This window comes from Schistocerca serialis, chromosome 8 (genome assembly GCF_023864345.2).
Source record: "Schistocerca serialis cubense isolate TAMUIC-IGC-003099 chromosome 8, iqSchSeri2.2, whole genome shotgun sequence".
NCBI lineage: Eukaryota > Metazoa > Arthropoda > Insecta > Orthoptera > Acrididae > Schistocerca > Schistocerca serialis.
In genome coordinates, this window is record NC_064645.1 from 590782179 (window position 1) to 590794053 (window position 11875).

General features: G+C 45.5%; 1 non-coding gene across 1 annotated transcript; it reads right to left on the reverse strand.

The window, feature by feature from the left end:
* Positions 1-11227: 11227 nt before the first annotated feature.
* Positions 11228-11298, reverse strand: Trnap-cgg (transfer RNA proline (anticodon CGG)). The gene has a single exon. It is a non-coding gene; the product is annotated as a tRNA-Pro (tRNA).
* Between the last annotated feature and the right edge of the window lie 577 nt (positions 11299-11875).

An 11875-nucleotide genomic window follows, 5' to 3' on the forward strand; every position in this document is an offset into this window, starting at 1 on the left:
AGATCAAACATCGCTACGTTCTTTGTTTTCGTCTCTTGAGGAAGAATTGTCTGGCATGCCTCTGCAAACTTTCAGACACTTCATTGCGTCCCTAGGGGAAGTTTCTCATGTTAATTTCCTCTTGCAGGGGATCATATGGCGTAAATGAAACTGTCGTTGGCCGCTGCGTGCGGCCCGGTCACCGCTGTCGCACCCCTTGCGCTGGGAGGATGAAGAGAGCCGGCTAAGGCGGTGTAACGTGACCCGCCACCTGATCCAGTCCCGTGTTGTCCGGAGGGCCCTCGCCCGCCGTCCGCCGCACTTGTTTTCCCCGGGAGGGCTCTCGTGTCCTGGAGTGGATTCGAGCGCCTCCGGCGGGTCGATTCCTGTCGCCGGAGACTCCGGATAATAAATAGCCGGCTGATCGCCAGAGAAGAAAAGAGCCGAGTATCCCGTTACTTGGCGCCGGAGAACCTCTCTCCCTGCGCTCCGTCCTGTCCGCCTCTCGGACTACCAATTATTGAGCTGTCTCTCGGCGCGAGTCCCGCTAATAAATTACGACCGCGGAAGGATCGCTGGAAGTAGTGTCCTCGTAATGGTACGGACGATGCGGTGCGGTCACGTCGGCGCGCCTGGGCGGAGATGGATGTCGCCGTGGTGACACCTGTCGCTTTCCTGTCTCGCCTACGTTCCGTTCTGGTAAGTCTCCCTCTCAGAAGTAAAATAATGTCGTCTCAAAGGCTCGTGTATTTGTCTCGACAATCCATGTCTGTACCGCGAAAGAAATTCCACTTCTTAACCTCTCCTCTTTTCTTTTGTTTATCCTGTGAATTTAAAAAAATGGTTCAAATGGCTCTGAGCACTATGGGACGTAACATCTATGGTCATCAGTCCCCTAGAAATTAGAACTACTTAAACCTAACTAACCTAATGACAGCACACAACACCCTGTCATCACGAGGCAGAGAACCTGTGAATTTAATACGTGTCGAGCCGGCCGTTGTGGCCGAGCGGTTCTAGGCGCTTCAGTCCGGAACCGCGCTGCTGGTACTGTTGCAGGTTCGCATACTGCCTCGGGCATGGATGGGTGTGATGTCCTTAGGTTAATTAGGTTTAAGTAGTTCTCAGTCTAGGGGACTGATGACCTCAGATGTTAAATCCCATTGTGCTCAGAGCCATTTGAACTATTTAATACCTCTTGTCCTGCACAGCCGAGACCACCCGTGCAATTAGACGTTAAGAGAATGAGCACTCGCCATGTTAATATCTTTACGCAATTCTTTTTTTTTCTGTGTGTGCCGCAATTTATATCTTTTGGATATTTCATTTTTGTTTTACATACACTTTACTAGCATCCCAAAGGTAAATTTAATCAGAGAAACATGGAAGTAAAAAAGCTGAGTAATTTTCTGCGTTATCCTACTGTGCTGAATATACTTTCTCTGTAGAAATCCGAAGCTACTATATTAGAGGATGAACGTATTACTAGAAGGGGTGGATAGAAAGTGGGAATCTGAGAGTGAAAGTGATGGACTAACAAAAATTTATACCAAAGGAATAACTTATGTAATATTTAAATCTGTACTTCAGAAAAATACCAAATTACGCTTTTTCGGTTCGTCATGGTTTGTAATAAAATACTGTATTAATTTTCTGGTATCAGTCTAACATGTGAGTCATTCCTTGTTTTCAATTTACAGCTGATCCATGGCTCAAGAATAATGAAAAACGATTTCTTACGAGAGATGTATTTATCCGCCCCACAGTTGATATGAAAGTAAAAGCGAAACTCTAAGTACAGATTGATTGTTTTCCTATAAGGCGTGTTTTGAGGACCGAAGTCCCATTTTTAAATGTATAACTAATTACGTACTATCTCTTAAATGACTTCTTGTCTTAGATATATCCCCAGGCTGCAATTTCCGGAAACTATGGTATTTGTGGACGGGTTTCGGTCTATTTACCTTCATCCAGTAGACACACCTTTCCTGTAGAAGGTCAGTCAGCTCCGATGGAGCTATCGTCTTTGTACGTGCCGACGATCATACCGTGAATGAAGTAGCAGTTTTTGTTCGTGTTACCATCAAGAAGAGTCCAACGTGTCTATAGAGAATGATGAACCATTTACTGCCATACAACACACCGTGAAAGCAGTAGACTTAAAAACGTTCTGACTGACTGGAATCGGAGACCAGTGTGACGCCTTGTCCACGACAATCGCTTTCGGACCCAATAAGAATTGCTGCTGTTAGTAAATGAAGATCGACCTGAAGCAGTTTCCGATGTTACTTCGGAAGAGGACTGCATGCCGCTGAGTCAGGTACCTGGTAAAAGCCTATTGCTCACACCTGCACCTCACCAGTAAGCCAAACAACACACAAACTGGAGAGTAACAGATTGGAGGCGTCTAGTGTGAGCCGATCGGTCTGAGGCGCTGCGGTCATGGACTGTGCGGCTGGTCCCGGCGGAGATTCGACTCCTCCCTCGGGCATGGGTGTGTGTGTTTGTCCTTAGTAGTGTGTAAGCTTAGGGACTGATGACTTTAGCAGTTTCACACACATTTGAACATTTTTGTCTAGTGTGGTCCAGTGAATCGTGATCTTATAGCTTTTCAAATGACTCCAGGCGTCGAGTGCACTGACGCTCAAAGAAGCTGAAATCTTGCAGTGCGTAGAGGGTGTGGTTCATGCGGGAAGTAATTCTGCGATATTTTGTGGGCGTTTCTGTACCTTGATTTGGACACCCATACTCTGGTTACTGTGAACACGAGCCAACAAGTTCATTTCAACACTCTCGTTGATAAAGTGTATCCCACTCTTCTAGACCTTCATGATCTGTATGCTGAGGTCACTCTAGCCTGCCAAGACGACAACCGCATTCACAGGGCTACACACATATGTTTCAGATCTGGTGAACACTCAGGCACCCGATCACATTTGGCCTGGGCCACACTATATCATCCTGTATTAATCTTATATAAAATGGGTGGACTCTGGAACAGTGGCTGAAGTGCTGCGATCAACCTTATCGCAGTTTGGTAGCTCTGTAGATCCTGATCATGACTAGTTTATTATCAATATATCATATGAGGCGAAAAGATACTACTACACCTGTATGTCTAGTTTGTTTAAAAAGCACGATCGGTTTCGTAACGTTAGTTACATCATTAAATAGAGTTCTGAATAGAAAGAAACCGTGAAATAATACCAGGATGCGAAAACGATAGACAAAACGAGTGTCAGATCTTTGCCAAAAGCGGCTGAGCGCAATTAATGTAAAATATGGCAATGACCAATACTTAGAACAAGATGCTGCTGTATATTTGATATTATACGAGTCCTGGAATTTTATTGCATTTTAAAAATAATGTCGCACGCCACTGATACACTAATGTAGGAGGAGGATAAGGGAAGTTAACTAAAAAAATATAAATAAAGCGATAAAATGTTGTGCAATGGGGAAACAAAGAAAATACAGAAAAGAACAAACAGGAGAAAACAATACCATGTTAAAGTGAATCCGACGTCCGGAGTGCATGGTGGCACCACACTGACCACCTCCCCCTCCCACAACGCAGAAACATATGATGGGCCGAATGGCAGGTGGCGCTTGAGGAGGAGCGCTGGGCCGATTCTGAATGAGAGATAATTATTAGGAATCGGATCAAGACTATATTACAAACTCAAATACTACAATGGAAATATAGAGTGGATGTTATTGGAGATCCCGAATGGCGTACTATGGGAAACTGTGCGTAAACTGAACTCAGTCCGTATAGGCCACAGAAGGATCAATGGTATCGACCGATCGCCGTGTCATCCTCAGCCTTTAGGCGTCAGTGGATGACCGCGCGGGGTAGCCGCGCTCTCTGAGGCGCCTTGTCACGGTCCGCGCGGCTCCCCCCGTCGGAGGTTCGAGTCCTCCTTCGGGCATGAGTGTGCGTGTTGTCCTTAGCGTAAGTTAGCTTAAGTTACGTTAAGTAGTGGGTAAGCTCAGGGACCGATGACCTCAGCAGTTTGGTCCCATAAGGTCTTACCACAAGTTTCCGTCATTGGATTCAGATATGCAGGTCATGTGGTCAGCACGCCGGTCCCCCGGCCATTCTCAGCTTTCGTGGCCAGAGTCACTACTTCAGACCCTTACGAGGGCTGAGTTCACTCTGACGGTTACGCATCCAAGTGTTATCCAGGACCGATTGCACTTAACTTCAGTGATGCGGCGGTACTCCGTATTAACATGTGGCATGGACGTGGGTTTGGGTAACTGTTAAAACTGTTCGAAAACTAAGAGGAGTGGAAGGCATAAAATATCAAACCATAAGACGAGCCAAAAGAGGAAGGGGGGAAGGGGGAGAAGTAGACAGACAGGGCTAAACGGGCTGAGTTGCCCATTGAGATTACCACATTAGCTGAAATCTATTTGTGTTGTAGTTCAGCTTGGGTGCTCACAGTATGATCATGAGACAGCTGTACGGCGTCATTCATCTCTAGTTCTTCTAAAACATTAATAAGGTTACCCTTATGTTCCTTCGGCAACACTGAAATACTGGTAACAGAACGACGTACCTTAGAAAATTGGGTACTCAAAGGTAAGACAGAGGCCCAGCCAGAGGAATGTTTCCTAACCATGACGTCTTGGACGATACATCTGTGCAGCAGTCATTACACGTCACTCTGCCAACTCTTGAGACTTGAAAGGCCCACGCTTCATTTCTAGTCTATTAATCTCACCTCCTTATTTCTAGGAATGAAATATGCCAGAATCATCTCGCGAGTCGAAATTTGTTTTGCCAACACTGCATGAAATCCTACTATAGTACGGACCTCTATAATACGATTATTTGGATCTATGCTTAGAGCAGTAAGAGAGCGTCACTACATCAGTTCCAGCAGGTAATAGCAGCCTTACTTAGGTGTCCTATCATAAGAGTTTCGTAATATGGTAGGATTTCCTGCCGTGTTGGTAAACAACTTTGACTGTGCATGTCCATTAAATAAACTTTGGTGGTCGATCCATTATTCCTGAAGAGGCTTGTGGAATCTCTTCCACGTTCAGCTGGGGCCATTATCACGGCCATGCTAAGAGAATGATTTTACCTGGAGGTGACTAGCGTTTATCTACTGTATTTTTACGACGTACATGTGCACACAGGTACATAATCTATGTGATCAAAACTATACGGACACCCCAGAAGCAAACGTTCGGTGCATAGCGCTGCCACGTACTGCCATGTACTCCATATCAGCGACATCCATAGTCATTAGACACCGTGAGAGAGAGAGAGAGAGAGAGAGAGAGAGAGAGAGAGAGAGAGAGAATGGCGTACTCCGCGGAACTCAGGGACTTCGAACGTGGTCAGGTGATTGGGTGTCACTTTTGTCATACGTCAGTACACTATATTACCACACTCGTATATATCCATAGGTACACTGTTTCCAATGTCATAGAAAATGTAAAAATGACGCGACACATACAGCACAAAAGCTATCACACCGACCTCGTCTATTGACTGCCAGAGACCGCCGACAGTTGAAGAGGGTCGTAATGTGTAATAGGCAGACATCTATCCAGACCATCATACAGGAATTACAAACTGCATCAGGAGCCACTGCAAGTATTATCACAGTTAGGCGGGATGTGAGAAAACTTGGATTTCATGGTCGAGCGGCTCCTCATAAGCCACACATCACACCGGAAAAAGCCAAACGACGCCTCGTATGTTGTAAGGAGCGCAAACGTTGGGCGATTGAACAGTGGAAAAACGTTGCGTGGAGTGACGAATCACGGTACACAATGTGGCGATCCGATGGCAGGGTGTGGATTTGGCGTATGCCCGGTGAACGTAATCTGTCAACGTGTGCAGTGCCAACAGTAAAATTCGGAGGCGGTGACGTTATGGTGTGGGCTTGCACCCCTTGTTGTTTCAATAAAGTGAGATAATGTAAAATATAATATTTTATTTATTAATATTTACATAGAAACCATTACAAGGAAAGGAAAAGGAAACCTTTGGTGGATGAATATGCGGCAAAATATACGAATGTCGTCGTTACTTCATCAAAATCTAAGCTTAGAGCAATTTTATAAAATACTTTTTTGGCTGATGTGATGACGCCGCACGTGGAGCACAACAAACTTCTCCTGTTAATTAACTCATGGAGAGGACGAACAAATCTAAAACTGTACGGCAGGATTTTTCAAGATGAAGAAGACATGCAATGCTAAAGTGATTCCCAATAACACTACTCGCTAGAGCAACTCTGCGATGACTAATTTATCGTAAGGTAAGGAATTCGATCGAAAAGCTCCAATGTCGCTTTTATTTCATCGGGAGGAAAAACGAAATCACGTCCTCAACTAACTACGACAGAACACAGTCAGTCACCACTATTTTCTGAAATGATGCGTTGTGCGTCGTTTGCCGCCACACTGTGCTGTGAGAGAGACCCTCTTACGAATGTAAACCAAGTGCGCTCTTCTACTGAAGCGTTAAAAGCATCATATAATTCCAAAAATGCGGCGTTCGTGACGTCTTCAAGATGAGGAGAAAATTAGTGTTTGCCTTGTAGTTAATATGAATATCATCCCAACGTGTGTAAATCATAAACTGTAAATTAATAAACGTTTCTAAGTTCTCATGTACACTTTACAATCCCTTCCTGGAAGGTTATTTGCAATTCCAGAATTTAGTTATCTTTTTTTTCATGTCTTTTATGGAAGTATTAGTAAATACAAAATATTGAGCATTATTTCGTTTTATTTGCAATTTTATTTTCAAATTGAAAGCAAAGAAAAGTACTCGCATAGAGACTCGACCCCATGACCGTCGGATTATCGTCCTGTACTTATCCCGCTGCACCAACCTATGGTTGGAAGCGACGCTAACTGGGTCATGTGTCCCCCAACCCCCGTCAAAAATGCAATTTTTTTCTAAACTCTTTGCCATCTGGAGCTCCCACCTCTCTCTCTTTCATTTGTTATCAAACCCTGCCTACGTGAAGTGGCTATAAAATACGGAACTACTACTGCAAAATATTTTATTTCAATATCATTGATATTCAGTTATTGTCACTCATTGTACACTCCCCTCGTCTATCCTTTCAAAGCTCCAAGCCAATTTTCCATTGATGGAGACAGCGCTGGAAGCCTTCTTCTGTGAGCTCGTTAATGACGTGCGCCGTTTTATCTTTCGCTGTTTCTAGGGACTGAAACCTTGTTCCTCTTTGTGCCGATTAACCTTTGAGAGCAGGTAAAAGTCCAGTCTGTTAGGTTCGGCGAATAAACTGTGTGGCCTACTAATGGTAGGCTCTACTTTGCCAAGACTTTTTAACAATGTCGGATGAGTCGGGTGTTGTCTTGATGCAGAAGCCATGACTAGTTTTTCCACAATTTGAGTCGTTGTTTTCCTTATTTTCTAATGGTGTTGGAAGAGAACTTCAAGATAGACTTGTTTATTAATAGTTTGACCTTCAGGAACTCAGTGAATACACACGTCAATAGCGAAAAATTCAGTCATTACGCTTAGAATCTTCATTTGCTCATTGGAGCTTTTTTTGCTCTCGGTGAAGTTGAGCTCTTCCACTGCATTGGTTTTCTGTACCGCAAGGGAAAAACAGAGATTCGTGACATATTGCCACTTATCCAGGAAATTAAGATAATTTTTTTTTGTGGACTAGCAAGACAGCCAATCCACAAGGACGGGAGGCCGAAGGGCACGCGTTAAGCTCACGCAGGCTGGCCTGAGGTCTGCAACAGGTCAAGGTCTTATAGTAGCAAAAATAGTACGTAGCTTCTGGAATACTTAACTTAAATCCATAATTGGTGAACATCGGTCTGACGGTACATGCATCACAAGATAAATAGCAATTGATAATGGCGCCTTGCTAGGTCGTAGCAAATGACGTAGCTGAAAGCTATGCTAACTATCGTCTCGGCAAACGAGAGCGTAATTTGTCAGTGAACCATCGCTAGCAAAGTCGGCTGTACAGCTGGGGCGAGTGCTAGGACGTCTCTCTAGACCTGCCGTGTGGCGGCGCTCGGTCTGCAATCACTGATAGTGGCGACACGCGGGTCCGACGTATACTAACGGACCGCGGCCGATTTAAAGGCTACCACCTAGCAAGTGTGGTGTCTGGCGGTGACACCACAATTTTAAGTGGTATTCAAAGCGAGAGTACGAACGTTTTCACGAGTGTCATTTTGTTCTATCGAAAGACTTTTCGACATGAATTTCGCACACACTTTTAGCGGGGCAGTTTGGTAATGCAAAACAGACTATGTCATCAAAAGTATTCGGACACCACCAAAAACATACCTTTTTCAAATTAGGTGCATTGTGCTGCTACCTGCTGCCAGGTACGCTGTATCAGCGACCTCAGTAGTCATTAGACATCGTGAGAGAGCATAATGGGGCGCTCCGAGGAACTCACAAACTTCATACACGTTTAGGTGATTAAGTGTCACTTGTGTCATACGTCTATACGCGAGATTTCCACACACCTAAACATCCATAGGTCCACTGTGTCCGATGTGATAGTGAAGTGGAAACGTGAAGGGAGCATGTACAGCACAAAAGGGTACACGCCGACCTCGTCTGTTGACTGACAAAGACCACTGTTGAAGAGGGTCGTAATGTGTAGTAGGCTGACCTATCCAGAAAATCACACAGGTATTCCAAACTGCATCAGCATCCATTGCAAGTACTATGATAGTTAGGCGGGAAGTGAGAAAAGTTGGATTTCACGGTCGAGCGACTGCTCACAAACCACACATAACGCCGGTAAATGCCAAACGACGCCTCGCTTGGTGTAAGGTGCACAAACATTGGACTAGTGAACAGTGGAAAAACGTTGTGTGGAGTGACGAATCACGGTACACAATATGGCGTGTATATATGGTGAATACCCCGTGTACGTCATCTGCCAGTGTGTGTAGTGCCAACAGCAAAATTTGGAGTCGGTGGTGTTACGGTGTGGTCATGTTTTTCATGGAGGGGGCTTGCACCCCTTGTTCTTTTGCCTGGTACTACCACAGCACAAGCCTACATTGATATCTTAAGCACTTTCTTGCTTCGCACTGTTGAAGAGCAATTCGGGGATGGCGACTGCATCTTTCAACACGATCGAGCACCTGTTCAGAATACACAGTCTATGGAGGAGTGGTTACACCACAACAACATCCCTGTAATGGACTGGCCTTACCAGTGTCATGACCTGAATCCTATAGAACACCTCTGGGATGTTTTGGAACGCCGACTTTATGCCTGGTCTCACCGACCGACATCGATCACTCCTCAGTGCAGCACTCCGTAAAGAATAGGCTGCCATTCCCCAAGAAACCTACCAGCACCTAACGGAACGGAATCCTGCGAGAATGGAAGTAGTCATCAAGGCTAAGTGTGGGCCAACAGCGTATTTAATTCTAGCATTACCGAAAGCGGGCAAGACGAACTGTAAGTCTTTTTCGGCCAGGTTTCCGGATACTTTTGATCACATACTGTATTCCTGGTCAATGCCTATAGTTTCAGTAATGGCTAAGGTACTCAGCCAACTTTCAGATTCAATTAGATTACCAACTTTTTCGATATTTCCATCCCTTTCTGTTATTGAAAGGTGTCCCAGGCCTTCTCGGCCATCTTGGAAACGCTGGAATCACTGAGAAACTCGCGTACATGATCAAAATTGTTTGCCCTACACTTATTTTAGTAAAAACGGGTTTCTTTATATTTGTTCCAAGTTTCGCGTAGAACTTCAATGAACGTGGCCGATTTACTACTACACTTACCATTTTTCCTGCAAAACGAAATAATAGCTGTTACACAAGTGAAGGTCACGGCCACACTGATTCGTCTAGACATCAGAAATCCGCATTTCACTGAGAAGGTCGTTCACCTTTGACACATGTTTACCAACTCGCGTTATTTTATAGCCACACTTCGTAAACAATAAGCCTGGAAAAATCGTAGGTGACGAGTGGGCGCGGTCCCTTCGTAAAAGTTGTATTGCTACATGCCACAGTGCTCAAGTGGCGTGTTTTATCAACGTAAGTGAACGGCTGTTACTGCTTCAAAACGGCTCAATACCTTCAAGAACGTAGCCGCTCGAACTTGCGGTACAAGCACGTCTCCAGTGAATTCAGTACTACTCAAAAGTTAGACCCAAAGTGAAACAAGAGGCGGCATGAATGTACGGGCGTATGCGGTTGTCGGCGAAGAATGTCCCGTTGTAAATGTGACTCGGAGAGAACCCCCAGCAGCGGCTGCGAAGTTTCCGTCGCTCATTTAGCGAACCGGAGCAGAAAGCAATTCACGACCCGGCGCCGCCTCGTGAAGAAACGCGTCCATTCCGTTACTCCCTCATCAGTAGCTCCCCCCCCCCCCCCCCCCCACTTTAAGAGCGTGCTTTGTTGCTCGCCGATGCGGATTTCCGTGAATGCCTTCCGGGGCGGTGTTCCCACTTTGAAGAGTGTTCATTGAAACGGCACTTGCCGGGGCCCGGAACCAAAGCGCGTGCCCCGGCGAACGCAATCCGGCGCCTCTGCGCCGACGTAAATTCCCTCCGAGCAGCTCTCCGGCATCCGCGCGCCGCGACCCTCCCGCTCGTATCGCAGCACAAAAGGTGGCGCTGTAGGAGCGGGTTCCTCATTAGCTTTGTGTGCGGTCGTGTCTCTGGTTACATTTACAGCGCTCTGCGGTCTCAGCCCGGTGGGCCGTCGTTCTTTGTGCTGCCTCTTATAAATGTCTCGCTTTTACGTGTTGGCGAACAGCTTCTTAGGCTCCCATTAGGAGTAAGACTTGACTCACCAGTCCGACGACTTCTGTTTCATTTGTTTCACATTTCCATGTACCCTGAGGAGTAATGTCTTCACGTTCCCTTTAGAGTTAGTATACAATGAACAGTCGTCGTCAGTAACATAAATAAGCTATATTTTTTAGTGAGAAATATTCTTAGTCGAGTTCTCCTCAGCTACTACGTACAAGAGGGTCGGACAGAAACATGGAAAAACCGAAAGTGAAACACATTACCACGCCTGATACGGTGTAGGGGACCCACTGACATTCAGATCACCTTCCAGTCGTTTCGGAATGGATAAATACAGGTCCTATATGGTTACCAAGGGAATCTTATACGGCTAATCCTGCAAAGTAATGGCAAGTTTAGGTAACGATGATGCAAATGTTTCCAGAATGAGATATTCACTCTACAGCGCAGTGTGTGCTGATATGAAACGTCCTGGCAGATTAAAACTGTGGGCCCTGCCGAGACTCGAACTCGGGACCTTTGCCTTCCGAGGGCAAGTGCTCTACCAACTGAGCTACCCAAGCACGACTCACGACCCGTCGAGTTCGAGTGTCGGTCCGGCACACAGTTTTAATCTGCCTGGAAGTTTTATGATGCAAATGGTTAGAGATCAGGCAGCTTTCCAAAGTAGACAAAATGACTAAGTAACACAGAGGTCAGGTGACTAGTGGCCAGTGAAGTAGCAAACATTGACTCTCGTACTCGCAAAACTAGTCTTGGACCATGCGAGCAGTCTTCTCGGAACACAGAGTCACTATAGGGGAACAAATACTATACCATAGGATGGACCTGATCGGCCAAAATGGTCACATAATTCTTGGTACTTACGTGACTCTGGAGAGTAAAACTGAGGCTCAAGGGATATCACGATATGGGTGCCCAAATCATCACCAAACCCCCACCATGTCTCACGCTTAGGACATAAACTCGACCAAATGTTGGAAGCAGTGTGCAACAAGACTAACCTGATCTGATGACTTTCTCCCATTCACCATAGTCCAGGTTTTAAAGCTTTAGCAGCACGTTTCCTTGCTGCGGGAATTTCCATCACTGACAGGCGTTTTTGGAATTCCAGTTCGCGTTGTAATTCCCTGCTT